Below are 24,134 nucleotides of genomic sequence, written 5' to 3' on the forward strand. Positions count from 1 at the left end.
GAAGCAGGGGAGGACGGCGTTTAGCACCCACTGGAGATCACAGGAGGACTTGGGAGCCACGCAGACATCCGGGTATGGCAAGTATGAGTCTCCTGGGAAGTGGGGGAGGGGTCTCCTTTTTTGGGGGGGTAAACTTATGTGTCGCCCCAGGGATGCTGATGCTCTTCAGGGACGCCACAGGGCTTCTTCAGTATGGCAACAGGTACTGTTAGTTTTGTATATATCGTGACGCCACTCACGGCTTGCGGTCAGGGATGTGGATGACCGCCACTGCAGATTTTACGAGCGTCTGCGGCTGATGGGGTCTGCAGTCAGATGATGTAGCCTCCCGTGAGCGAGGCAGGCCCCAGGGGCTCGGGTGAGCAGAGTAGCGGGTCCGGAATAACACAGACTGAGTTCAAAAGTCTTTTTAACTGGTTTTTACTCACTTTAATGTTGCTGTGAGCTGACCCGGGCGTTGCTGTGATAAACCAGGTAGGACCAGGGGCTCTAGATCTCTAGTGAGATCTAAGGTAGAAAAATAGTTAGAGGCCTTTAGAGCAGCGAGGGATTCTTCTATCCGTGGCAAGGGGTAGGCATCCTTGTGTGTTATCTGGTTGATCCGTCTATAGTCCACACACATTCTCATTGTGCCATCCTTCTTTTTCACCAGGACTATGGGAGCTGCCCAAGGACTGCAACTGTCCCTAATGACTCCTGCCTCTTTCATGTCGTTCAGCATGTCTTTGGCGCGCTGGTAATGGGCTGGTGGTATAAGCCTATGTCTTTCCTTAATGGGAGGATGACTACCTGTGGGTATGTGATGTTGCACCCCCTTGATTCTCCCAAAGTCTAGTGGGTTTTTACTGAAAACCTGCTCGTACTCCTGTATGACCCGGTGAACCCCTTGTTTTGGGTAGGTGGGGGTAGAGTCAGTCCCCACATGGAGTTTTTGGCACCAGTCCTCTAATTGTTTTTTGGGAGGCCTCGTCCTCTTTTGAGTCAGCTTGCATCAGGGGGCTGTATAGACCTGATTGGGCAGGTAAACAGTTTGGCAATGGTAGCATATCTTGGTAGTCCAGCTTCCTCCTCCCCACAGTTCAGCACTTGTTCAGGTACTCTTCCATTGTGTACGTCAACTACCCCTCTGGCTGTCAGGATCGTGGGCCAGTGCTCTGAATGAGTGGGTTCTACTACAGCCTGGTAATCCCATCCTCTGAGACCTACCGCTGCCCTGCACCACATAATCATCTCACTCCGTGGGGGTATCACAATGGGATTGGCATCTATCTACCATACGGTGAACAGCAGCAAGATAAGACAGGAGAAGTAGAGGAAGCACATAGTGCAGACCAGGCTCCAGAAAACCCCACTTTAAAGGACATTTTTGCAGTGGTGTCTTTTTGTAAAGAGGCTCTGACTTCCCTGACGAAGCAAGTTAAGGGATTACAGGCAGAGGTTGCTGACATTAAGAAAGACCTCAAGAAAGCAGACCTGAGAACAACGGCTGTAGAGGAGAGAGTGGGGATAACAGAGGATCATATTACAAAACTACAAAAGTCTGAAAAAACATTTGCACAGCAGATAGCTGAAATCACGGCAAAAAATGATGATTTAGAGAACCGCTCTAGAAGAAATAACATCCGAATTGTCGGCATCCCTGAGAAAGCGGAAGGAAGAAACCCCACTGAATATGTAGAAGACTGGCTCAGGGGGAAAATGGGTGCTAATGTCTTATCCAAGCTCTATGCTGTGGAACGTGCACACAGAGTCCCGATGCAGCCACAACCAGCAGGCAGGGGCCCTCGCACTATGCTAGCCAAGCTCCTCAACTACAGAGACAGGGACACTATACTGCGAAAGGCAAGAGACATGGAGGATCTTATGATTGACGGCCAGAGAATTTCCATATACCCGGACTACTCCATTTCTGTTCAAAAGCTACGTATGACTTTACAGGAGTAAAGAGGCGCCTGCGAGAGATGGGGGTGCAATACTCAATGATGTTCCCGGCAAAGCTAAGAGTGACGGCGTTGGAGCGGTTGCACTTTTTTACAACTCCAGAGGAAGCCATGCAGTGGTTGGACGCAAACGAAAAGCGGATCCGTTTGAAGGAATGAGCCGACTGTCTGAATCTGCAGTGTGTTGGAGAAGGCCGGCTGAGGCTCTACAACATCCTTAGGAGCTTAAAGGGGACCCTTCTTGTTTTTTCTTTTTTTTTTTCTCCTTCCCTTTGGGATTGAGGTAGTATGCAGGGGGAATGCGAAGGGTTTGATGTGAGCTTCGCAGGACATGGGGACTGCCTAATTTGGCACGGTGGGGGTATTTACAATTTGAGATTCCAGTTTAATTACTGTTCGCCATTTTACTGTTATATTGGTTGAGTGGAATATGATTATACATAGAAAGGGGGGGAGTGGAGAATTGTTGGAAAAGGGACGAGTTTTAAAATGTGTCTAAGAGGGGAAGGCGAGGGAGGTAGGGGGGAATTTAGTAGGGATTATGGACCAGGTTTGGAAAACCCGATGCTTCACGGGAGTACTCGAAAACAGGAAGTGGTGGGGAGTAGGAGGGGAGGGGAGCAGGGGGGGAGGGGGGAAAGGGGTAGGGTAGAGGCAGCATGGGGAGATACTACAAGGTTTGATGGTTTTACTGGGTGGGATAATGGGGGATAGAATTAAGGTGTTGAGTTGGAATATTAGAGGGTTATCAGATAGGTCTAGGAGAGCGGCAATAATTAAATATGTTCAAGACCAGAACCCGTCAGTAATATGTCTACTAGAAACGCATCTAACAAAGGAGACAACACATGTTTTAAATAGGAGATGGGTGCAGAAGGCCTATCACTCCACCTTTTCCAACTATGCAAGGGGTGTATCACTGCTGATCCATAACTCTGTGCAATATGAAGAGATAGAAGTGTATGTGGATAAAGAGGGACAGTGTGTGGCCGTCAAGTGTAAAATATTTGGCAGACTCATGTGTATAGCTGCAATATATATACCACCTCCATATAAGTGCACCAAACTAAGGGAGATAAGGGAGTTCTCTGAGAAGGGGGGAGTAATCCCTTTTTTACTGGTGGGGGACTTCAATAATGTGATAGACCTGTACTGGGATAGGAGTAGTAGACCTCCAGGTATTCAGGATAGTTGTATGACTTCGTTTGGCACTCTTATTGGGGAACTTGGAATGGTGGATGCCTGGCGAGTGAGGAATGGGAGGGTATCCTGCTTCTCTTGTTATTCGGCTTCACATAACACTCTGTCCCGCATTGACATGGCTCTAGCTAGTGATCTGATGGATGCAATGATAAGTGACGTGCAATATCTGACAAGAGTGATTTCAGATCATAGCCCAATTCTAGTGTCCATACGACGGGGAACCCTGACAGGGGGAAGGAGGGGAGAGTGGAAGCTTCATCCAGCATGGATCCGTCATATTAATATGGGGAATATAGAACGGGATCTTGGGGATTTCTTTATCCACAACAAGGGTAGCACTGGTCCGCTGGTGGTATGGGATGCGATGAAGGCATACCTCAGGGGGCTCCTGTTCAGGGATATCTGTAAACGTAAAACACAGACGAGGCAGGATGAGAAAGATAGGCTGGAGGCCTTAGATAAGGCAGAGCTGGAAGCAATCCGGAGTACTACTACGGACGCGAAGCAAAATCTTAGGCAGGCGCATGAACAGGTTAATAAGATGCTTTTGGAGAAGGCGGTAAGGAAGCAGGCATTCCAAAAATTGCATTTTTATGAGGAGGGGGAAAAAGTTGGTCATCTATTATCGGTCATAGCTGCAGCTCAAAGGAGTAGTTCATTTGTGCATGGTATGGTCATGGTGGAGGGGACACAGGTCACTGAGGTTGAGGCGATCCTTGAGGTCTTTAAAGATTTCTATCGCACGCTATATTCTTCTAGCGGAGAGATGAGGGTGGAAGAGGTGGACTCATTTCTTGAGCGAGGTGAGCTTCCTGTGTTGTCTGTGGTGGATAGAGATAAACTGGAGTCACCTATTACTATTGATGAACTGGAGGGCGCTCTGCATGGCATGAGCAATGACAAGGCACCGGGAGCAGACGGGCTACCAGTTGAAATTTATAAACAGTTAGAAGAAATCCTATCACCCAAACTATTGAAAGTCTTTGAGGTGGCGGAGGGGGAAGGTGTATTGCCTGAATCTATGAGAGAAGCAATAATAGTAGTAATTCCTAAGGAGGATAAAAATCCGAGGCTTCCAGACTCATATAGACCCATCTCGTTATTAACAGCGGACGTGAAGCTTCTGGCTAAGGTGTTGTCAAACCGGCTGACTGGAGTTATATCTAACCTAATCCATATGGACCAATCAGGCTTCATGGCCAATAGGTCGACAGCTGCTAATATCAGGAGATTGTACCTTAATCTACAGTTGCCGCCTGACAACCCTGGCCGGAGGGTGATTGCTTCGTTAGATGCCCAGAAAGCGTTCGATAGTGTTGAGTGGGGGTATCTGTGGAAAGTGTTGCAGCATATGGGTTTTGGCCCACGGTTTGTAAAGTGGGTGCAGCTGTTGTATAATAGGCCTACTGCTAAAGTTAGAGTTAACGGTATGACCTCCTCAGCGTTTGAGTTGCACCGGGGAACGAGACAGGGCTGCCCACTATCGCCGCTCCTATTTGCTATTGCAATAGAGCCTCTGGCGGCGGCCATTAGGAAAACAAAGGAGATCCATGGATTTAAGTATGGGCATTTAGAGGAGAAAATAGCTCTTTATGCTGACGATTTATTACTTTTCTTGGGGGATCCATCAGCCTCATTGGATCATGCCATGCAGATAATAGAGAAATTTGGAGAAGTTTCGGGACTGACCATTAATTGGTCTAAATCGAGCCTCTTTAAGGTGGATGGGGAAGTAGCCTGGACAAATGAGGATACTGGGGCTAACAAATTGAAGAATGTGGACGAATTTAAATATCTAGGTATCCAGATATCTCTGCCAGTAGAAAAATACATACAGGTGAACTTATGGCCGCTCCTTAAAAAATTGAGAACCAAGGTGGATGCCTGGAACAAGCTACATTTGTCAGTTGTTGGAAGGGTTAATTTACTAAAGATGGTAGTAATGCCTAAACTCCTATACATACTGCACAATGCCCCTGTTTGTATTTCAAGGAAAAGATTTAAAGGGATAAACTCGCTGTTTAGGGACCTGGTGTGGGGTAAAAAGCAGCCTAGGGTGCGATTAGAGACTTTACAAAGGCCGAAGGATGAGGGGGGTCTAGCAATCCCAAATCCGGAATTGTATTATATAGCGGCGCAATGTCAACACCTCAGGGGTTGGTCTGATCGAGAGAAAGATGGGGGCATTAAAGAAGTACTGGAATACATAGTGGGTAGAAGTCCATTGGTAATGGGACTAGAGGATGGTGCGGTGGGGCTCCTGGGTAGAACATCTCCTACAATGGTACTTATAAATAAGACCTGGGATAGGCTGAAAAGGGTGAGAGGGGTGACCCGGTTAACCAAGTTTACACCTATCTGGGATAACAGTAATCTCCCGGAGATTCAGAAAATGGGGAATATTGAGGAGTGGAGACGCAAGGGTGTAATATACATGCATCAGATATTGGACGGAGGAATTGTGAAATCGTTCCCGCAGTTACAGAGTGAGTTTCAGTTACCGGCGTCCGGCTGGCTCCACTACAGACAATTAAAACATGCGATTGCAGCCCAAGCGGCTAAACAAAGTGTGGCCATACAGACTGACCTGGTACTGGAGTATGTGTGTAAGGGCGGAGGAAGCACTAAAGGGATCATTTCTGGCACGTATAAAGATATACTACATACCTTTCTGTTAGAATACCCAATTAAAACTAAATCTAAATGGGAGGAGGAAGTTGGGCCGATAACGGAGGAGGTGTGGGAGAGTATCCTGGCGTATGTCCCTAAACTTTCCATGAGCGAACCGGCCAGACTGTCTCACCTATACGGGATTCACCGGGTATATAGGTCTCCCTTACTGATGTTTAAAATGGGGTTGAAAAGGAATTCGGAGTGTCCAAGGTGTCAGGGATCTGACGCAGGTATTTTTCACATGATGTGGTCTTGTCCGAGACTGGTCTCCTTTTGGACTAAGGTTATCCACAAGATAGGAAGAACATATGGGTGTGTTCTCCCCAGGGAACCAGTGATCTGCCTATTGGGATATGTTGAGGAGCTTGGGGTGGAAAATACTATGCAAATTGTCATTGCTAGGCTGCTGTATGCGGCAAGAAAGCTAATCGCCAGGTCCTGGATTAAAAAAGACCCCCCGACCAGGGGAGAGTACATTAAAAGGGTGAAGTGTATTCTTCAGCTGGAACGGGGAGTGTATGAAAGAAGGGGGAATGTTAAAATGTTTGAGAAGCTCTGGTCTCCTTGGCTGCAATGCGGATAGGACGAGTGATGGACCAGTAAACTGATATGGGACGGGGATAGCCGTCTGAGACCTCTGATGTGTATGTTTTGTTTTATTTGTGTTACTAGTTGTTCCTTCTGCACAACGGGATGGTTCTATACTACAGTTGAAGGGTATTATAAGTGTGTACTATATGGGATGTAGTATCGGGGAGAAGTGTTGCTGCCGGGGTGGGGGAGGGGGCGGGAGGGAGAGTTAAAGGGGTAATAGATGTGATAAATTTAATTTGGATGCCGATTTGTTATCCTGTTGGAAGTACTCTGTTTTAATAAAAAAGTATCTGATTTAAAAAAAAAAAAATCTATCTACCGTACACTACCAATTTCACCGCCAGTCTGGTTTACCTGTTGCTTCCGCAGGATGACTTGGATCTCTTTTTGCAGGGCTCTCCGTTGTCCGCCCTCAACACCCTCAGCAATCTAGTGAAGCAACAATAACACTTCTCCTAGGCAATTCTCAATGACATTAGTGACTAAAATCATTTATGGATTCCTTTCCTTAACATCATTATCCACAAGAATTAGTCCTTTTCCTTTCATTTCCTGCCTTCCCACCTTTATGGTCACCTCTTTGACCCCAATCTGGTCTATAGGTTGTCCATTAGCTTACCATAGGTGGTAAGGTCAGGGTCCGGTCGCCGGAGATCGTCGGTCAACCAAAACATGCGATAAAGGACATACGGGATTGTCGTTACATGTGAGCCAGTGTCCAATAATGCTAGGGTTGGGATCCCGTCCAGGGTGATGGACAGGACCGGTCGTCCACCCACGTGCTGGTCACCACAGTCAGCTGGGCCAATTTTTCTTAATCCTGAGGACTGGCCCTTGGCCCCAGGTTCATCCCGTTTAAAGGACAGACTCTCGCATAGTGGCCTGCTTCCTTGCAACGGCGGCAGATGGGTTGTCCGGACGAGTCATAACGATCGCTGCTCCTCCCTCGGGATGTGGGACCTCTTCTCCCTCGCATCCAAGGGACGTCTTCTGGACTGTCAGCTAGCAGGATCCTGTGAGGGGCTTTGGATTCTGGTGGGAGTTGCATTGCTTTCAGGATCTGGGCGACGTCCTTGCTGAGCTGTTGCACCTGGGAGGACAGGGTATCTGAGGTTTTGGCTGAGGTTATGAGTCCTTTTGCTGCTACTAGGACCTGTGAGGAAGATTCTGCTCTGGCAGTTGGGGTGCTGGCAGACCATGCTGGTTGGATGGGGTCCGTGTCAATGGGGGGCTGGAATGCTTTCACGGCCCTGTCTTTTAGAATGGCAAAGTCCATATCACTGTGTTGCAGGGACCACAGCCTCATCTGCTTCCTATCCTCAGAGGAGTTCAGGCCCTGCAAGAACTGTTCTGTCATCATCCTGTTTCCCTCCTGATCACTGACAGGGTCCACGAGCTTGAGAGCCCGCAGTGCGGCTTGCAACCTGAGGGCATAGTCTCTTATGCTATCTTGGGGCTTCTGGTGGCAGTTATGGAAGCCCATTCTCAGCTCTGCCTCTGTGCGGTTTTCAAAGGCAGCTTTTAGTTTAGTAAAAATAGTGTCTACAGAGCTCCGGTCATCACTGGTCCAGGCCTCAGCCTCTAGTTCTGCTGCTCCAGTCAGTTGCCCCAGCACCACTGCGGCCCTCTGCTTGCCGGTCATTGCGTACATGTCTACCAGGGTGCCGATCTTCTTTTCGAATCCGGTCAGGGTGTCCGCCTTGCCAGCATATTGGGGCAGCCAGGTCGCCTCTGGGACGTACGGTAAGGAGATCGGCATGATTGGGGAGACTTCAGCCGACGCGATTGCGGCCGGCGCGCCGGAGCTAGGCGCCGCTGCGCTCACCGCGCAGGCGTCGCTTGGGCTGCGATGCCCTGGCTGGGGGCAGTAGTACTCACAGTGTCCATCTTCCCTCAGAGTTCCGCTTCCTTCCTCCAATCTGGGAACTTCCTGTCTTCCTTTGCAGGTCACCTCCTCTTCTCGCGGGGTCAGAGCGCTCTGGGGATCCTGGGACGGACACTGCTTTCCGTGGGCGGTTACTTCTTCTGTGCGCGCTGCAGCCTTTTGATGACGCACTTTCAACGGTGGCAAAGAAAATGGTGGCGGTTCAAATTTTTCAATTGGACCGCCGAGGCACACTGTCACCCGTCTGAACGGGTCTAGTCATGTTCGTGACGCCAAAAGAAAAGATGTGTCGCCCCAGGGATGCTCATCCTCTTTAGGGACACCTCAGGGCTTCTTCAGTATGGCAACAGGTACTGTAAGTTTTGTATATATCGTGACGCCACTCACGCCTTGCGGTCAGGGATGTGGATGACCGCCACTGCAGATTTTACGAGCGTCTAGGGCTGATGGGGTCTGCAGTCAGATGATGTAGCCTCCCGTGAGCGAGGCAGGCCCCAGGGGCTCGGGAGAGCAGAGTAGCGGGTCCGGAATAACACAGGCTGAGTCCAAATGTCTTTTTAACTGGGTTTTACTCACTTTGATGTTGCTGTGAGCTGACACAGGCGTTCCTGTGATAAACCAGGTAGAACCAGGGGCTCCTTCGGGCCAGTCTGAGGGTAACCGGTTAGCTCGTCTTCCTAGTACTTCTGTGTTCGGATAACCCCCTGACCTGAAGTACCGTGGGGGTCTATCCAGGGAGTCGCTAATGCCTTTTCACCCCTGTGTTGTGTTTGGCCCGTTTACCGGCAGCGTAGACTAGGTGAGATGGCTTCAAGCTCTGTCTCCTTATGGGTCCCTACGTTGCTGCTGAGGCTCGGACTCTGTGTGGTTGGTGAGGTACTTGTAGTTCCCCTCACCGGCAGGTTTATCAGATAGTTAAACTGGAGTCTGCTCTAGGGACCTGCACCCCGTACGTGCCTAGTCACTAGGAGCACCTCTTTACTCTGACTACTTGGTGACCGTTCTCCCCGCTGTCACTACACCGCGCAGGTGCTGACTAGTGTGAGTGCGCGTATCTGCCTCGCGACTGCCGCGCTCACAACCACCAGACTGGCTCTCCTCTTTTCCCTGACAACCTCTGCACTTTAGCTCTCAGCCTCTCCCCTCCACCCCTTGATGAGATTTGAAAGCTAGCCCCCTCCGGAGAGTACCCAAGGGTCCCATCTACTGGTGTGGGAGACCTGGTTGCTATGTGTCTGTGCGTACACACCTCATTTTGGCCCTTAGGATTACCTGGAAGTACTGTCCCAGCATGGGTGCAGTACTCAGTGGGCCTGACCGGGTCAGGGGCGCCACACTTACCCTGACCAAGTTTCTCCAAGAATAAGACCTCCTCCAAAAAAATCCCTAGTGCTTTTTTGGGGGGGGGGGCAAAAAAAATAAGACAGTGTCTTATTTTTGGAAAAACACGCTAATATTGAACAAAAAACATTCAAGGACCTTTTTGGAATTGCTGCAAGATAATGTGATTGGAACAGGTAGGAGACTTTTCTTATATAGGAATAAGTCCACAATTTCCTCTCTACTTCTTCTTGTCCCATCTATCAAGATGTATTTTGAGGTGGTTAAAGCACCACCGTATATTGGACAGGGATGTAATCTTGAGCCAGGGGTAAAGGAAGGCCCTTGTGAGCCTAAAAAAATAACTCAAAATTTCTTATTAAAGAAGCTCTGGCGGTCGCCATGTACATAGAAGAGGCAGAACTCCAATTAGGGAGCCCCCGTTTCTATGTTAAGCCACCCTCTGATCCAACTGATGTTTTTACCAAAAACTTCAGAAACTCCTGCAGACACCCCATAATTTATTCTTCACAACTCTAGATTGAGCATGTTGTCTATTGGCGTCGCTTTTCAGATGACATTTTTGTCATCTTGTCGGGCACCGAGCAGGACTGTCTCACTCTGAACAACAATCCTTCAAATATTCGACTTAAGCTTGCCATATCAACCAGTTTGGTGGTCTTTATGGATTTACAAATTACAGTACAGGGGAGTGGGCTGCACACGGACCTCCATCGGAAGCCGACAGCCACTAACATTCTCCTCCGATATCAAAGCTTCCACCTGTTACATACTTTGAAAGGTATTCCAACTGGATAATTTCTCTGTGTTAGGAGAATATGTTCACGGGAGTACTTTAGGCGGCAATTGAAAGGTCTAACTGAACGTCTCATTAACAGGGGTTACCCGCGTAAAGTGATATCTATGGCTTAACAACAAGCCAAAATGGGAGACACAGTTATCGCTGCTTGTATCTCGCATACGGTCTCGGGATCAGCATACGAGATTTATCACCAACTTGAACAACCACTAGGCCAGGAAAGGGATATTCTCAGTAGACTTTGGGATATCCTTGCCCTGGAGACACAGATCAATTCTGTTGTTGGTGGTAGGCCTCTGCTTACTGCACGTAGACCACCCAATCTTTGTGATATCTTTACCGGGAGCCATATTTCTAGGCCTACATTGAGGCTCAATAGGGATCAGGTTCTTCTGGATTCCTACCCATTTGGCAATTGCACCCGCCATAGTTTCTGTAAACCTTTGGATTCTTCTGAACAAAAGCTGGTTTCTTAGATTAACTACAAGACCAGTAACGTAATCTATGCATTTATGAGCCCGTGCCAAAAAGTATACGTTGGACAAACAACGTAAGAGCTAAGATGTAGAATACAAAAACACATTTCCACCATCAATACAGTGGCATCTAAATTTAGAGATAGCCTGGCTCCCTCAGATTTCCTACTTTATGAAAAGGTTTCATGACTATGTTCATTGCTCATTACTCATACAACCTAGTGCCTGAATGTTTTATGTTCCATGCTGTACAAGCTTTGTTCTGTTCATGTGTGTTTTGTTGTCGTGTATAAGGTGTTTGTCTTAAATTTGTATGCAAAAAATGTTTAATAAAAATAATCTGATTTAAATTTGTTTTTTAGCGACATCCACTGAGTGTTCACTGTTAGGTTTGTAAATACAGAAGATACAACCATAAAAGCAGTGTGAAAAGATCTTTTTTTTTTTTTTAAGCTATTAAATAATTAGGCGTAAAATCAAGATTAAAAAAAAAAAACTCTAGAAAATTCAACACATAATTATTATACTATCCACTTACTGAGAAGAATCTGTGGTTTCTGTGCATTTAGTATTTACTACTCACCTGTGCAGTTATCTGATGGAATCTCCACTTTACACCACTCATCACCCCACGCATATGTTTCTGGAGTATTAATATGGGTCAGATCTTTACCCTGAAACAAATATTGTTAAAGTTACAGATGGAGAAATGATTTTAAAAACAGAAACAATAGTAAATGAACATGGCGACTGTAAGAGAACATACTCCATATTGTCTATGTGTATTCAACTTGTCTCATAACTCTTGGTTTGATCAAATAACACTACTGTGCAGAGAAGTTTCACAAGTTTGTTCGCGCCCAGAAGTTCCTATTGGCTACATCTTTCAACGGGAGGTTTTCTTTGTGTGTGTCACTATTTAAACTTGAACTGTCTATTACTAAACCAGAAATCCTATTTAGTACACTATGCTAAGGCTGGGCTGTATTGATTTCCTAAGAGCTTAGAAAACACTTCCTATTATTTAGTGTTCAAAAGGCATAGGGAAGTGTTGATTTCACTTACAGAAATGTGGCACCCAAACAAGAGTGAGAAGTGCATTGAACCACCTGGATCTTAAGTGAGAATGGTCTCTCCAGGGAAAGTGAATCTAAAAAGCTGCAGCATAAGGTAAGAAGCTTGTACATTTTTGCTTCACTTCCACTGCGAGTTTGGTCCTCTGCCATTCCAGCGACTTATTTTACATTAAATTGTCTGCTCACAAACTAAAGAGATCTGTTTACACATGATAGGATGTGTGTGAGCGTGAAATATAGTATTGTTTATATTTGGAGGATTAAAGCGGGATTTACACGCTACGATATTTCTAGCAATTGCTAGCGATATTGTACGAAAAAGCACCCACCCCCGTTGTGCATGCGATATCATGTGATCGCTGCCGCAGCGAACACTATCGCTACAGCAGCGTCATACGCACTTACCTGGTCGGCGCCGTCGCTGTGACTGACGAACAATCCCTCCCTCAAGGGGGAGGTGCGTTCGGCGTCACGGCGACGTCACTAAGCGGCCGCCCAATCAAAGCGGAGGGGCAGAGATGAGCGGGACGTAACATCCCGCCCACCTCCTTCCTTCCTCATTGCGGGCGGGACGCAGGTAAGGTGAGGTTCCTCGCTCCTGTGGTGTCACACACAGCGATGTGTGCTGCCGCAGGAACGAGGTACAACATCTATAAACAACCATTAACAATTTTTGGTTTTAGGACGACCTCTCCATGGTGAACGATTTTCACCAGTTTGGAGGACGTTTAAGGTCGCTGGTGTTACACGCTACGATACCGTTAATGACGCCGGATGTGCGTCACTAACGACGTGACCCCGACGATAAAACATTAACGATATCGTAGCGTGTAAAGCCCCCTTTAGAGTGTTTCTGTGTCTTGTTTGGCTGATGAGAAGGATCGTCTGAACAGAAGGGGTATCTTGTACTCTTTTTACTGGGATTCATATTATGTAGGGTTTGAAAATTGATTACTGCCTACATGCACATAAGTATAGGGTTTGAAAGTGGCTTGGTGGCTACCTACGCAATAGAAAAGTGATATTTTTCAAAGGTATTTAGCTGAGGTGGCTTGGAGAGCAATATGGAAATTTGCCTTAGTAGATGGAGACAGAAAACCCCAAAAGACAGCAAAGAGAGTGGTCAGAGAATGTGAAAGCAAAACTGGCATAACAGTTTGTTAAATTGTGTTGAAAAGGCTGAAATTTTCCCAGATGGGGGTCTGAATGTGTCTCAGTAGTAGCTGATCATAAGAGAGCAGCGTGGTAACAAGAAAATGGTGTAATGTTGAGCAGTAAAAAAATGTGACTGAGGAAGTGATTAGAATGGGAGGGGTAGAGAAACCACTAGAGGGGATATGTTCTTGCGCGACTGTTTTGACAATGGTTTGGACAGAGTTAATCAAACAGAACCATCACTACCCCCTCCCTATAATAGACTGGGAAGGTGGTTATACAAAATGCAGGATGGAGAGACAGTCAGTCAAACCACACCTAAGACCAATACTCTGAAAGCTACTATAAGGATTGTAGTGACCAAAATGCATGTAGTACCTGGGAGGAGAAAATCTTCCACCACCCCCCACACACACATTTGTCGACATGGAGAGGGGATGAGGATAAGGGTAAATCAGTAAGTGAGACTCACGAAGAGCATTCCCAACAACCAAAAATGACTGAGGGGAGGAGGGAGGGTACAACTGCTACTCAACCGACACAAGGGATTTCCTTAAAATGGTTACTATGACTGAGCACTCTTATGCACATCAGTATTCAAACACTGGTAAAGAGGTACAGTGGTACCTCGGTTTTTGTTGATCTCAGTTATCGTTAGTTTCGTTTTTCGTTGATCTTTTCCACTACAAATTTTCCTCGGTTTTCGTTGGTTGCCTCGGTTTTAGTTTGTTTTTGTCTTTCATGCCCACGTGACTACGCTGCTAATTTTACAACAACAAAGGGTGATCCACGCATTATCCTGCTCTGTGACATTGCATGAGTATCACCCCGCTCATCAGTTTCAAAATGTATGTAAGAAATGTAAGATAAAATGTATTTATTCTTTATATTAGTATTTTATATTCATTTAATATTGTTTTTATTACACACTATCTTCTCTATAAAATGTGTTTTTTGTATGTATTTTAGGGTGTCTAAAACAAATTAATTGGATTTACATTGATTCCTATGTAAATAATTGCTTCGGTTTTCGACGGTTTCGGATTTCATCGATTGTTTTTGGATGGATTATCGATGAAAACCGAGGTATGACTGCAATATAGACTCACTGCAGTAGTATCTGCACAGTACTGGTTTCTGTACAGGCTTGTAACTCTATCTGCACAAGACCCTAATGGTTCTTGCACAGACTGCCATATCCCCAGCCATACAACTAGAAACCCACATATCGGACCTGCCTGCCTGAAAGGCCATCAAGTTGTTTCTAGTACTTCCTGAGGAAACAGAGGGGAGGTTGCTAACATTAATTGTGCAGTGATAGAGCTAAGGTGTGGAAATATAAAACATGTGCACAAGTGGACAAAGAGAAATAATAAATGCAAGCTAGGGTAAACTTCTAACAACCTCACAGAACATAAAAGATTGGTGTAGGAAAGGAAAATAAGAAAACACTAGTCTCTGCCTAAATCTCTTAGCTGCAAGTCTGGAATTCCTTAGCAGTAATCCACATAGAAATATAGCCAGCGGAGGAGACAAGTAGTAGGAGAGAATAAATAACCCCACCCAGGATGTGATAGGACAGAGTAAGCAAGTGAAAACACGGATAACTGTAAACCAAAAAGGAAAAAAATCAAAAGGTAAAAGACCATCTGCATGTAGACAGGGACTGGAAAGGTTCTGGCTCAGCAGGGAAGGAATGACTACACAGCACAAGGTTACCGGATCGAGTCCCAAGCCTGAGACATGACAAGTACAAGCTCTGGAGCCCAAGTTATCAGTTAAGCTGCTTTCACACATCCGGTTTTTGCTGAGCGGCAAAATACGGCGCTTTGCAGAAAAAATGCAACCATTTTTTTTGCCGCCGGTTGCGTTTTTTCCGCATAGACTTGCATTAGCACCGTATTGTGCTGCATGGCCTTGCGTTGCGTCCGTGTTTTTCCGGATGCGGCAGATTTAGCCCATGCGGCAGCCGGATGGAACGTGGCCTGGCACGTTTTTTTTGTGCGGCGAAAAAAACGCATCGCGCCGGATCCAGCGCAATGTGGCACGATTTACAATGCAAGCCTATGGACGCCGCATGCGGTGTCCTGCAGCAAAAAACGCATCCAGCCGCCGGATGCATTTTTTTGCACTGCGCATGCTCAGTATCATGCCGCATCCGTCAAAAAACGGACGGGCCACATGGAAAAACTTATGCAACGGTTCCGTTTTTTTCACCACATCCGTTGCATAGGTTTTGAGCCGGATTGAGCCGCACTGCAAAAACCGGATGTGTGAAAGCAGCCTTAGCTATGCTGAAACAGTTTCCTAACTCCGACAAGAAGCCTATACTTTTCTTTAGACAGATCCAGCTGATAAAGCTTACATATAACTGTACATAGCAAGACCTTGAGGTGTTGGTAGATATAAATAAGCAGGAAATGGTACCGTCAAAAGATATCTGATTATTAGATATGGGACTAAGTATTTTCAGTCAATAGCCTCAGGAAAAAAGTACTGTAAAACCTGCAGCGCTGGGCTCTGAAAAAACAGAGGGAACAATCCATAAACTTAAATTACAAAACTCAGGAGAAAAACAAGAAATATATTGCCCGTTTGTAGATGATTTGGATAGGCCTGAGATACTCATACTGGGAATTGCTTTTGTGTAAAGGAAACCCATTAGAGAGGGGCTTGTGAAAGTACGTCCTGAGTGGAGAGGGAAGCAATCAAACCTGTTGCAGATGGGGCAAGAATTGATTCAGGCTTGAAGAAAAACAGAGTGGTGCCTTACCAGAGAACAGGGGTGAGAGAAGAAAGCAGGAGGAAAACACCAGCCCCCACTCACTCAGCAGATGGCTGTAAATGATTATTGTTTCCTGACCCTAAGATGTGGGCAAAGCAATATCTAGCGTGTGTCCCGTTATAGTTTATAATTCTACTGGTCCTACCCCAATGATTAAATTTACTTTGCTTTGAGACAAAATTTTAGCTTTCTTAATAAATACTGGGTCAGCAGAGTCTGTTATTAGAGATGACCGAACCCCAGGTTCAGTGTTCGTTGTTCGTATCAAACACAAACTTTACAAAAAAAATAATAAAGTTCGGGTGCTTTACGTATGCAAACCACTTGCACGAGCATCGCTGTACTCAGAAACACTTGGTACCTTGAGCGGCTCACCCTGGGGGTAACAACAGCGTGATCAGATGTGGTGTTCACCTAACGAAAAAAAAAAAAAGTAAATTGCCCTAAAACATTGCATGACTCAGGACCTTTTTGGGCCTAATGTCCTACTGCAGGCCATGGATACAGTCTGCATCCCAGCTGATAAAGTCTCTGTATGATTGTCTGTCTACACACTGCTTGAATCTGACCCCAGAAGCTGAAGAAAATGTTTACTTCCTAAAACTTTTAATTACCCCTCCCGTGGCTTAGGTACTCAACTATACTACACCATTTTCTTTTTTCTACACCGAGGTATCAGCTATGTTACTTCAGTACGTATCAAAAACACAGCCAATAACAGAGACCCTTATTATTTAGCCAGATCCTGTCGTCAGGGGTGCACCCTCCTGTTTCAGAGCCATTTCTGCTGATCAAGTTATGCTTGATAAGGCCACAGAAATAGTTTGATTACAAAGTTACACTTTGCACTCATCACTATATTCATGGTGTCCTCAATCAGGTACAACCTAGACATATTTCATATTTCCAGCAACTGCAATTTCAATGTGCCCTTCACAGGCCTCCAAATGTAGAAATGCATTCATCACCAGAACCACTTTCATAACATGAATACAGTGCCAAAACTATCATCAGTTATGAATAGTGCTGGGTGAACCCCCCGATGTACGTGTTAGAGAGCTTCTTCGAACATTTTGTAAAGTTACAGTTCACGTTCTGAGATAATGAGAACTTGCGTCCGAACACCGAACTTGGACTATACAGTTATGTGATCGGGCGGGGGGCGTGGGGGGTGTGTGCTGTAAATAGTTAATAATAAACATTGTCATTATACTTACAGGTCCCGCGACACGTCCTGCAAACTGTCTCCCAGCTGCTTCTGATCATTGCTGTTCCCCTGGGTAACCAACACTGACTAAAGGACCTTCCATGACATCGTAGCCATGTGACCATTCTGGTGTGAATGTTGTACAGACATTGGCTTACAGACTGGTCACATGGCTATGACGTCACGGAAGGACCTGTTAACTTCCAGGCAGTCTTCGGCTGTTTTCAGCCGTGTTCGTTGTGACGTCAGGGTTCACTCGAGTCCATGGCTCATGGACTCGATTGAACTTTAACTGTCACTGTGCGAATCTAGCATCACATCACCCGGCACGGCGCACACTCTCCCGACAGGAGTGGGTCGGCTGCATGTATTTCCATGCAGCTGAGGTGCTCCGGTGAGGTGGGGTGATGCAATGCGAGACTCGCACGAGTCATACACAAGTGGAATCATACCATCAGTGTCAGCCTGCTTCTTTTTCTGTAGAGATGCTTGTCTTTACAGAGCAATGAAGCAGAGCTGACAATGCTCTCTCTGCCTAAAACATAAATAAAAAGCTCCCAAAAATGTAATTATTTTATAATGTGCATTTACACTGGCCATAATCGACTATCAAATATCATTCTATTTCTACAGACTGTTAATTGCCAGATGCACAAGAAAATGTTCATTTGATGAGTGAAATGGTTTTTAAGCTTACTTAAATATCATTGTTTTTAAAAAAACAAAACAAAACACTATTCTATGCGCAGATATTGATCATGTTAACAAGTGTTTTGGGCACACACAAGTGTGATTGGCATGTCTACAAATTGTATATGACTGCAGATCGACTTCACATAGCAAGAAGGCAGTTGTTTAATGGCCATGATTTGCAGGTATTTATAAGTGACATCTACTCTGATTTGAGTTGCTTTCATTCCTTTATTAGTCATCTGGTCCTGATGCCATGATGACTTTTCATATCCAGAGTTCGTCTCTGTAGACTTTCCTCCTCTCTATCCTAATCAGGAAAAGACAGATGTCAGTGTATAATCCTGGTGGATAAAACAAGACTGAACACAAGACCTTCACAGCCGTCTACACATCATAGGGAGATTTCATGACACCTTCTCTCCATCTACCTCATCATCCTGAGGAATATCTGGAGTTTCTTGTTTACAGTCCTGTGGAAGAAGAGGACGGGGAGATCTCTCTGGTGTTGTCCTCTCACTGGATAGATCTGGAGGAAACACATACAGGGACTGAATTCATTCTTTACATATAGATAATTATAGGCCGTGTGTATTTAGTCCTGTCTATTACCTGGTGATGTGAGGGGCTGGGGATCCTCCATCATGACGTCCTTGTACAGATCTTTGTGTCCTTCTAAATACTCCCACTCCTCCATGGAGAAATAGACGGTGACATCCTGACACCTTATAGGAACCTGACACATACAATGATACCGTCATCCCCCAATCCCTTCATAGCGTTACTGTATAATGTCCCAGCATTCCCAGCAGTGTCACCTCTCCAGTCAGCAGCTCAATCATCTTGTAGGTGAGTTCTAGGATCTTCTGGTTATTGATGTCCTCATGTATCAGGAGGTGAGGTGGAGGCCCCGTGATTGGGCTCAGGGGTCTTCCCCATCCCTCAGACACAGGGGCCTGACAGCGCTCACTAGAGGTCTTCTTCACTACTGTGTAATCCTGGTTATGGAGAGACACATTAATAAATCTCACTACAGACATTTCCAGAGTCCTCACCTCTCCAGTTCTGTCCATCTGTTATTCCCATAGATAAGAATGATGTAATGTGACGTCATCAGAATCTCTCACCTCTCCAGTAAGCCGGAAGAGGATCTCTAGGGTGAGGTGTAATATCTTCTCCACCATCTTGTCCTTGTCCCTATCCATCCTTGATGGGTCAATCAGGAAAATTCTCTTCTATAGAAGACTAGTTGTATTACCCAACGTTGCCCGGGATAGTAACAACTAATTATTCTTAACTATAACACAATAAAATGTGCTAACAACAAATTATTTTGCACATAAAAGTCACAAACTTAACAGACAGAAATTTTATTATTAAAACTAAAAAAAAAGTAAAGTAATACAAGCATTTCATATCATATATTTAACAGCACAGATATGCAGCACAAACTAACTGAATGATCACCAAAGGAATGGGAAGTACTTTATCTCGAACGCCTTATTCGAGAGCCTTTTGATAAACGACATTCTTTGTTTTTCCTTCTGGTGAAAAGATGAACAGATTTCTGGCAGTTACAACTCTTGAACAGGCTGTCCTATACTAACAATGTCCTTCGTTGCCTATAGCAACCAATCACAGCTCCTATTAATGACCACTAACAAAATAGAAGTAAAGCTGTGATTGGTTGCTATAGGCCACTTGATAAATAAACAGTGCCTACAAGTAGTATTCAACCCCCTGCAGATTTAGCAGGTTTACACATTCGGAATTAACTTGGCATTGTGACATTTGGACTGTAGATCAGCCTGGAAGTGTGAAATGCACTGCAGCAAAAAAGAATGTTATTTCTTTTTTTATTTTTTTTTAAATTGTGAAAAGTTTATTCAGAGGGTCATTTATTATTCAACCCCTCAAACCACAAGAATTCTGTTTGGTTCCCCTAAAGTATTAAGAAGTATTTCAGGCACAAAGAACAATGAGCTTCACATGTTTGGATTAATTATCTCTTTTTCCAGCCTTTTCTGACTTAAGCTGGGTTTACACACTGCAACATCGCAAAGGACATCGCTGTAACGTCACCGGTTTGGTGACGCAATAGCGACCTCCCTAAGTCTCTGCTAAGTCTCTGGTGAGCGTTCAAACAGGCAAACCTGGCCAACAACTCAACAGCGATCCGGACCTGCAGAGCGACCTAGCTGGTTGTTTGGGGACGTTGATAAGCAACCTTTTGAAAGGGAAGTTGCTAACAAAGTCACTGCAAAGTCTTCACACACTGAAACTTCATGCTGCACAGCGGGAAACAAAGGACCTAGGAATGGTCCTGAACGATTTGTAACGATTACAACTTCACAGCAGGGGCCGGGTCGCTGATAGGTTTCACACACTGCAACATCGCAAACAACATCGCTATTGCGTCACAAAACTGGTGACGTTACAGCGATGTCGTTTGAGATGTTGCAGTGTGTAAACCCAGCTTAATTAAGATCCTCCACAAACTTGTGAACAGCACTCATACTAGGTCAACATGGGAAAGACAAAGGAGCATTCCAAGGCCATCAGAGACAAGATCGTGGAGGGTCACAAGGCTGGCAAGGGGTACAAAACCCTTTCCAAGGAGTTGGGCCTACCTGTCTCCACTGTTGGGAGCATCATCCGGAAGTGGAAGGCTTATGGAACTACTGTTAGCCTTCCACGGCCTGGACAGCCTTTCAAACTTTCCATCCGTGCCAAGGCCAGGCTTGTCCGAAGAGTCAAGGCTAACACAAGGACAACAAGGAAGGAGCTCCGGGAAGATCTCATGGCAGTGGGGACATTGGTTTCAGTCAATACCATAAGTAACGTACTCCACCGCAATGGTCTCCGTTCCAGACGAGCCCGTAAGGTACCTTTACTTTCAAAGCGTCATGTCAAGGCTCGTCTACAGTTTGCTCATGATCACTTGGAGGACTCTGAGACAGACTGGTTCAAGGTTCTCTGGTCTGATGAGACCAAGATCGAGATCTTGGGTTCCAACCACACACGTGACGTTTGGAGACTGGATGGCACTGCATACGACCCCAAGAATACCATCCCTACAGTCAAGCATGATGGTGGCAGCATCATGCTGTGGGTCTGTTTCTCAGCCAAGGGGCCTGGCCATCTGGTCCGCATCCATGGGAAGATGGATAGCACGGCCTACCTGGAGATTTTGGCCAAGAACCTCCGCTCCTCCATCAAGGATCTTAAGATGGGTCGTCATTTCATCTTCCAACAAGACAACGACACAAAGCACACAGCCAAAAAAACCAAGGCCTGGTTCAAGAGGGAAAAAATCAAGGTGTTGCAGTGGCCTACTCAGTCTCCTGACCTTAACCCAATTGAAAACTTGTGGAAGGAGCTCAAGATTAAAGTCCACATGAGACACCCAAAGAACCTAGATAACTTGGAGAAGATCTGCATGGAGGAGTGGGCCAAGATAACTCCAGAGACCTGTGCCGGCCTGATCAGGTCTTATAAAAGACGATTATTAGCTGTAATTGCAAACAAGGGTTATTCCACAAAATATTAAACCTAGGGGTTGAATAATAATTGACCCACACTTTTATGTTGAAAATTTATTAAAATTTAACTGAGCAACATAACTTGTTGGTTTGTAAGATTTATGCATCTGTTAATAAATCCTGCTCTTGTTTGAAGTTTGCAGGCTCTAACTTATTTGCATCTTATCAAACCTGCTAAATCTGCAGGGGGTTGAATACTACTTGTAGGCACTGTACGAGGTAACTGTCAAAACAGCCAATATATTACCTCAAACATCCAGTTTGTGTGTTTGTCTCTTTCTGTGTGTGTCTCTCTATGTGTCTCTTTGTGTGTGTGTGTGTGTCTCTCTCTGTGTCTCTCTTTCTGTGTGTCTCGCTGTGTGTGCCTGTCTTTCTGTGCGTGTGCCTCTCTCTGTGTGTGTCTCTGTGTGTGTGTGTGTGTGTGTGTGTGTCTGTCTGGGTCTCTTTCAATGTCTCTTTCTCTGTCCATAATTGGAGTCTATAATAACAGATCTGCTCCCAGCTCAATTGACTTTAATATAAGCAGGTTTTTTGAAAATAACTGTAAAGCGTGGGTAAAATTTCCCCTCAAATCATAGTCTATGACGCTCTCTTAATCAAATGAGGTTTTTGGGCAAAATGTTGTGATTGTAATGCGACGGTGCGAATTCCTTTAGCGGACACACACATACATTCAGCTTTATATATTAGATTTTCATTGAAAGGATCCGATATTGTAGGGACCTGAATGGGGAAAAAATGACGATGTAACATCAGAAAGATCCCATGTAAGAAATCTCCGGAGCTGTTACCGGCTTCACATGATCACTACATCCAGTCCTGGCCCCGGTATACCACACAATCCAACTACAGTCACACACAGAGGTCATAGGCTCAGCACTGAAGGGGTTAATGCCCCCTGCACCCAGTAATGGAGAATCTCCACATACCTCCTCCTGCAGAGCTGCACACTGGATATATGGCTGCTCTGTGCTTACAGGACCTGTGATGATGTCACATGGAGGGGAGGAGTCAGGGGTCACATGATCAGCTCCTCAGTGTGTGCAGGACTCTGCTGTGCTGGATGAGGTGAAGTTTATGTGTGGGGTCAGGAGGGGTTTACAGTGTGTGCAGAGAGGAGCCGTGTGTGTGTGTATGATGTATGTGGAGCAGAACCTTGTGTGTGGAGCAGAGCCATGTGTGTACGATGTGTGAGTGAGGCGGAGCCGTGTGTATATAGAGAGGAGCCGTGTGTGTACAATGTGTGTGGAGCGGAGCCGTGTGTGTACAATGTGTGTGGAGCGGAGCCGTGTGTGTACGATGTGTGAGTGAGGCGGAGCCGTGTGTGTACGATGTGTGAGTGAGGCGGAGCCGTGTGTGTACGATGTGTGAGTGAGGCGGAGCCGTGTGTGTACGATGTGTGAGTGAGGCGGAGCCGTGTGTGTACGATGTGTGAGTGAGGCGGAGCCGTGTGTGCACGATGTGTGTGTGGGGCGGAGCCGTGTGTGCACAATGTGTGTGTGGGGCGGAGCCGTGTGTGCACGATGTGTGTGTGGGGCGGAGCCGTGTGTGTACGATGTGTGAGTGAGGCGGAGCCGTGTGTGCACGATGTGTGTGTGCGGCGGAGCCGTGTGTGTACGATGTGTGTGTGTGTGTGTGTGGGGCGGAGCCGTGTGTGTGGAGCGGAGCCGTGTGTGTACGATGTGTGTGGGGCGGAGCCGTGTGTGTACGATGTGTGTGTGGGGCGGAGCCGTGTGTGTATGATATGTGTGGGGAAGAGCCGTGTGTGTATGATGTGTGTGTGTGGAGAGGAGCTGTGTGTGTACGATGTGTGTGTGTGTGGGGCGGAGCCGTGTGTGGAGCGGAGCTGTGTGTGTACGATGTGTGTGGGGCGGAGCCATGTGTGTACGATGTGTGTGTGGGGCGGAGCCGTGTGTGTATGATATGTGTGTGGGGAAGAGCTGTGTGTGTATGATGTGTGTGTGTGGAGAGGAGCCGTGTGTGTATGATGTGTGTGTGTGGAGAGGAGCCGTGTGTGCACGATGTGTGTGGGGCGGAGCCGTGTATGTACGATGTGTGTGTGGAGAGGAGCCGTGTGTGTACGATGTGTGTGTGGGGAAGAGCCGTGTGTGTATGATGTGTGTGTGTGTGGAGAGGAGCCGTGTGTGTATGATGTGTGTGTGTGGAGAGGAGCCGTGTGTGCACGATGTGTGTGGGGCGGAGCCGTGTGTGTACGATGTGTGTGGGGCGGAGCCGTGTGTGTGTGTGGAGCGGAGCCGTGTGTGTACGACTTTTCTAAAGATCCTTTATGAGATGAACATGAGCGCAGGGACTAGTCACAAGGGCGTTTTTTCCCCTGCTAGTCCACCCTCTTAGCATGTTAGGCTGGTTTTACACTTGCGTTGTTTTGCATCAGTTGCAATCCGTCACCTTGAGGAAATATGGTATCCTGCAAAATATTTTGCAGGATTTCGTTTTTTTCCCTATAGATTTGTGTGGACGACGGATTGCGACTGATGGCCCTGTATTGCATCTGCCGCGTGACGGATCAGTCGTGGAACAACTGACCGTCGGGCGGCAGGAACGCAGCATGTAGCGTTTTTTGAGTGGCAGGCTCCTTTTTTTTTCAGCTCGTGTTTAATCATTGAAATCAATGTCTCTCGGCAGCCAAATGATCAGCTGATCGGCCGGCGGCGGCTTTTGTGAACGATCAGATGATGATAAGGGGAGTAGTAATGGCAGGTGCCGAGAATGACAGGCGGACAAAGTCTCTGCGGGTTCCAGGTGTT

At 46.2% G+C, this 24,134-nt stretch overlaps 1 pseudogene; it reads right to left on the reverse strand.

The window, feature by feature from the left end:
* The window catches only part of LOC142311952 (uncharacterized), a 195,615-nt pseudogene extending 176,186 nt beyond the window's left edge, over positions 1 to 19,429 (reverse strand).
* Between the last annotated feature and the right edge of the window lie 4,705 nt (positions 19,430 to 24,134).

This window comes from Anomaloglossus baeobatrachus, chromosome 5 (genome assembly GCF_048569485.1).
Source record: "Anomaloglossus baeobatrachus isolate aAnoBae1 chromosome 5, aAnoBae1.hap1, whole genome shotgun sequence".
NCBI lineage: Eukaryota > Metazoa > Chordata > Amphibia > Anura > Aromobatidae > Anomaloglossus > Anomaloglossus baeobatrachus.